Raw genomic sequence first — 6,109 nt, 5'->3', positions numbered from 1 at the left:
GAAGGACTTGGGGGTGCTGGTGGGTGAAAAGCTGGACATGAGCCAGCAATGTGTGCTCGCAGCCCAGAAGGCCAACTGTATCCTGGGCTGCATCAAAAGAAGCGTGGCCAGCAGGTCGAGGGAGGTGATTCTGCCCCTCTACTCTGCTCTGGTGAGACCCCACCTGGAGTATTGCGTCCAGCTCTGGAACCCTCAGCACAAGAAAGACATGGACCTGTTGGAGCAGGTCCAGGGGATGGCCACGAAAATGATCAGGGGGATGGAACACCTCTCCTATGAGGAAAGGCTGAGAGTGTTGGGGTTATTCAGCCTGGAGAAGAGAAGGCTTCGGGGAGACCTTATTGCAGCCTTTCAGTACTTAAAGGGGGCTTTTAAGAAAGACTGCGGCAAACTTTTTGGCAGGGCCTGTTGTGACAGGACAAGGGGGAATGGTTTTAAACTAAAAGAGGATAGATTCAGACTAGATATAAGGAAGAAATTTTTTACGATGAGGGTGGTGAAACACTGGAACAGGTTGCCCAGAGAGGTGGTAGATGCCCCATCCCTGGAAACATTCAAGGTCAGGTTGGACGGGGCTCTGAGCAACCTGATCTAGTTGAAGATGTCCCTGCCCATGGCAGGGGGGGTTGGACTACATGACCTTTAAAGGTCCCTTCCAACCCAAACTATTCTATGATTCTATGATTATATTAGTTTAATAGTCGCTGGTCACAATGTTGATTCATTTGCTCTCAGAGTTGTTGTCCTTGTTCTCAGAGTTGTTTTATGTAACACCGTACTTGCCGTATGTGCTCCCTGCGATGCTGTTTGTCACCTCTGGGAGTTGGATTTAAGTTACTGCTTTGCTGTACTGTGTAACACTGGCTTATGGTATGATAAAATTATTGGTCGTGAGATTGTACTCAGCACTGCCGTCATCCCCGTGCTTCGGGAGCTATCTCTCGGAAACTATTAATAATTACACTTTTTACCTCTTCTCCTCAGAGAGCCAATCTACGGGGGAGACACCTTCCTTCACTTTCCCCTTCTCCTCCAGGCTGATTACAATAGCTCTTGAGGATTTTGAATATCCCTGGGATGTTCAAACCAGCATGTTCCTATTGCTATGTCTCCTGAATGTGTTTCAGGCCTTGTTTAAGGTTAGACAACTATTTCAGAATACCACCCAGGGATCTGCCCCAAGGCTGGATAGTTATGAGTGTGTCGTGGTTTAACCTGGCAGGCAGCCAAATACCACGCAGCGGCTCACTCACTCCACTCAGACATAGCAAATAAACATAAAACCTGTTTCTTCTTTAGCTACCAGTAATGACTTTCCCAAATTTATGGCATATCATATCAGCACATAACACGCAGTCAGCAGGTTGGTGAGCAGTTGTGTTGTGCATTGTCTGCTTTGTATATTCTGCTATTGTCCTCTCCCCCATCACTTTGGAGCAAGGATCCTATAGTATTAATAAAGGTATCTTAAAAGGGCAAATTTCAGCTCAAACAGGATCCAAAGATAAAGCTAAAGCCTGATCAAGTTTGGATCATTACATTGTACTGAACTGCTAAGTCACACTATAGGTACTTATGCTCAGAATTCAGAAGTGCTCAGTCTGGATGGTCTGCTTTGGATCAACTTTCCAGAAAGAGAAATGAATGTCCCTTGATCTTGGATTTTAAATTCTCCAGTATGATCACTTGCCCCAGTAAACAGTCATAAACATTAAGTCCAGCATGAGCAGTCAAACGTAACACACATTGTGTTACCCACATTATGTGGCATTAAAAATGAAAATGTGTAGCTAAAAAGATGAAAATGCTGACACTGCACTGAAAGGTTGGTATACGGCCTCATACCAGACAAACCTGCGCAGCTCATTTCAGTAAAACCCCATCGGTATGTTTGGGAATCTTCCTGTAGAGATTAATTTGCATCACTGGTGATCTAATCACACCACTAAACACTGGAAATGCTTCTGTTTTCTCATAGGAATTAAAATATCCTACTTCTTGGGAGAGGAGAAGAAAAACAGGCATTTCAGTTTTGATGTGGCATTCAACTTGAAATTAGACCTAACTACTTTGACAACAAACTTATTTCAGCAATCCCCTGCACAAATACCATAGAATTCAGTCTGACAAGCACTACTAAAAATTGGTTTTAATTGTGGTAGGTTGACCTTGGCTGGCTGCCAGACCCCCCACCCAGTCCCTGTCTCACTCTCCCTCCTCGACATGACAGGGGGAGAAAATAAGATGGACAAGCTCGTGGGTTGAGATAAAGGCAGTTTAATGAGAAAAGCAAAGGCTGCGCATGGAAGCAAAGCAAAAAGGGGATTTATTCTCTACTTCCCATCAGCCAGCAATGCCCAGCCACTTCCTGGGAAGCAGGACCTCAGTAAGCGTAGCAGTTGCTTTGGAAGACAAATGCCTGACTGTCAATTTGATATAAGGACAGTAACTGGGAGAAGTAACAGGCAAAACTTGGACCAGATATTGCCAGAAAGCGGAATAATTGTGGGGAATTTTTGTTGCTGTAATGTTGTAAAGTAACAAGGGGTGGAGTGTGTGTAAACTGTTGACCTTTGTCAGTGTTGTGATGATGGTATTTGACTTTGGTGTGGGGAATTTTTTTTTACAATAGAATAGTTCAGTTGGAAGGGACCTACAACAATCATCTAGTCCAACTGCCTGACCCCTTCAGGGCTGACCAAAAGTTAAAACATCTTATTAAGGGCATTGTCCAAATGCCTCTTAAACACTGACAGGCTTGGGGCATCGACCACCTCTCTAGGAAGACTGTTCCAGTGTTTGACCACCCTCTCGGTAAAGAAATGCTTCCTAATGTCTAGTCTGAACCTCCCCTGACACAGATTTGAACCATTCCCACACATCCTGTCATTGGATCCCAGGGAGAAGAGATCAGCACCTCCCTCTCCACTTCCCCTCCTCAGCAAGCTGTAGAGAGCAATGAGGTCACCCCTCAGCCTCCTTTTCTCCAAACTGTGTCCAGCAAGTTTTGTTGATGTCCATGAAGATTGTGTTATGAGTGTATATTTTAATGATAATTCTTAAATATGATTCACATCGGTGAAATGTAGCATGTATTGAGTTTACATGGCAAGGTTTTAGTATTGGGGGGGCTACAGGGGTGGCTTCTGGGAGAAGATGCCAGAAGCTGCCCCCATGTCAGACAGAGCCAGTTCCAGCCAGCTCCAAAATGGACCCACCGCAGGCCAAAGCTGAGCCAATCAGCAACATTGGTAGCACCTCTGTGATAACATGTTTTTTACCCTTTCTTAAATATGACGCAGCAGCTGTGAGGGAGAAGTGTGAGAAGCAACTATGCAGACACCAAGGTCAGTGAAGAAGGAAGGGGAGGAGGTACTCCAGGTGCCAGAGCAGAGATTCCCCTGCAGCCTGTGGAGAAGACCATGGTGACACAGGTTGTCCCCCCGCAGCCCACGGACGTCTACGGTGGAGCAGATATCCACCCTGCAGCCCATAGAGAACCCCACGCAGGAGCAGGCTCCTAGCAGGAACTGCAGCCCGTGGAAAGGACCCACGTTGGAGAATTTTGTGAAGGACTGTATCCCATGGGAAGAAGCCCATACTGGAGCAGGGGAAAAGTGTGAGGAGGAAGGAGCAGCAGAGACAACACATTATGAACTGACCACAAGTCCCCATTCCCCATCCCCCTGTGCTGCTTGGAGTGGGGGGAGGAGGCAGAAGAGTTAAGAGTGACATTGAGCCTGGGAAGAAGGGGGCGGGGAGAAAGGTGGTTTTAGTTTTGTTTTTGTTTCTCACTATCCTTCTCTATTTTTAATTGGCAATAAATTTAATTCATCTTCCCCCAGTCTGTCTTGCCCATGATGGTTATTGGTGAGTGATCTCCCTGTCCTTATCTCAACCCACAAGTTTTTTCATAATTTTTTCTACCCATCTTGCTGAGGAGGGGGAGTGAGAGAGCAGCTTGGTGGGCACCTGGCAACCAGCCAAGGTTAACCCATCACAGTCCTTTTTTCTGAAGGACTAAACACAAAAAAAACCCCCAAACCCACAACCAAACAGCCCCCCCAAAAAAACCTCCCCACACTAGGCCAACTTCATGGTGCTTTAAGGGAGAAAGCTCTACCCTACATAGTTCTACTGTTTGCATTTCATGTAGAGGTACTACTGTAAATTGGTACCTTCTCTGAGGATGTTTATGCTGTTAGGGGAGATCCTGTTCCATATGTGAAACGCATTAGAAAAAGGCACTTCATATCTGTAACCGCATCAAAAGTAACCCTTTTATTAAGGCATCTATGGGGAGGAAGAGAGAGAGACACCTTGCTGAAATACTTATCCTAAGTAATAGTTATTCATTCATGGAGCAGACTTCCACCTTCCCAATATCCTTACAGGGCCTTCTTCAGCAATGCAAGATCCCACACCTGCCATTTTTCTGGCTGTAAGAAGTAACAGCATGCCATGGAAAATTTTCCATCTACTTTGTTGGGGTTTTTTCCATTATAGAAAGAAGAAAAACAAAAAGCAGATGTAGCTTTTAGGTCTGAATTCAAACAAGAAAAGCTAAAGATAATGCCTGAAATTTAAATCTGTTCCTTCGCATTTCCTGTACAGTAAAAGCATATAAAAAAATTTACATTATCTTAATGCAAAAGGAAATAACGAAACCAAAGAGAAAACTTTACAAGCATAAGTTTGCCATGTATTTGCCATCACATACCTTATACTGAAACTCTATCCTCATTCTCTTTTGCCTGATTTATGAATAAAAGTACATTAAATATACCACACACAGAAAGCCTCATGGCATTTGTTAAGTGAGCCAATTATTTATATAATCAAGAAGGGGATAATCAATGACAATCAACTTGTTAACCCTGAGTCATGTTAAGAATTGTATGTGGTCAAATACACTGTTAAAAAAAAAAGTAAAAATAGTCAATAGCAACATTTAGAAGCTAAAATTACTAAATATCTTAATTTGATTTTTAAGAAATGCATGTAAAAGAGCATAACAATTTATATATGTTTTATCATGCAATTCTGTAAGTGTGTCATGCAGTTACATAAACAAAAAGTAAAGTTTTAAATTAGTTACATGGTTTAACATTACATCTTCCATTCTCAGTTGGTGGGAGATACCTGAAATACTGGAAGAAAGCTCATTCTATTATCCTATAGACACAGAGTAAAATATGCTTCATATATCAGTCTGAAGTGTCAAACCTGCTTCTGAATCATTTAGAATAAAAAAAGTTATAGCTGAAATAGAATGCCTGTGAAGCTGTAATATTTAGGTTTAGAATATATGATTATCAAAAGCACATTTTCAAAGGGTCAAATACTAGCAAGGTCTCAGGATGTACTCAGAGCTTCTTAACTTCATTACATCCTTATACACCACAACCAACCTAATCATCTGACAGTTCAACCTTAGAGCAACTGGTTGAAAACACCACAGGAAGCCTGTTGTTCTTACTCCAAATTTCAGGTTTAAGTAAGTTTGCACAGAATCCTATGGAACCCACTGTTGTGAAGCCATAATCCTAGCTAGACATTTAAGAGATAAGAGTAAGTAATTCTTAGTCACCTAGCTATACTTTTGTTTACTCATTTGTTTATATGTTCTTTCTTATGCCCTAACTAAAAAATCCCCATCATTTGGTAAACTTGTCAGGGGCACAGGAAGATTCTTCCTATAACAGCATATTTATGTACAAATTAAACACTTATCAGTTTAACAGCCAAATGTTAAATAAGGACTAGTGTCATGTTAAGCGATCACATTGCCTTCTATTGTTTGTAAGCATTTGTCACTTTAAATTTAAAGACCAAATGACCAAAATCCAAAGTGTTCTGCACCTATATTCATATTCTTTTTGCCAAGGGATATGTACCACACTGTTTGCACCAAAATTTAAATATCCATTTATCACACTTTGTCAGTACCCACTCTTACTAAACAGCCTTCCCCCTCTTTGAATGTTTAATGAGCCTCAACAGAATTAGTGCTCCTGAATGATTATAGACCCTATATGAATTATTAACAGAATAAAGCTTAGTTTTGAATACAGGCTCATATCCCACCTGTGGACAATTTACATATGAT

Source organism: Calonectris borealis, chromosome W, assembly GCF_964195595.1.
Source record: "Calonectris borealis chromosome W, bCalBor7.hap1.2, whole genome shotgun sequence".
In the NCBI taxonomy this organism is placed as follows: domain Eukaryota; kingdom Metazoa; phylum Chordata; class Aves; order Procellariiformes; family Procellariidae; genus Calonectris; species Calonectris borealis.
Note: the sequence above shows the minus strand (reverse complement) of the source record.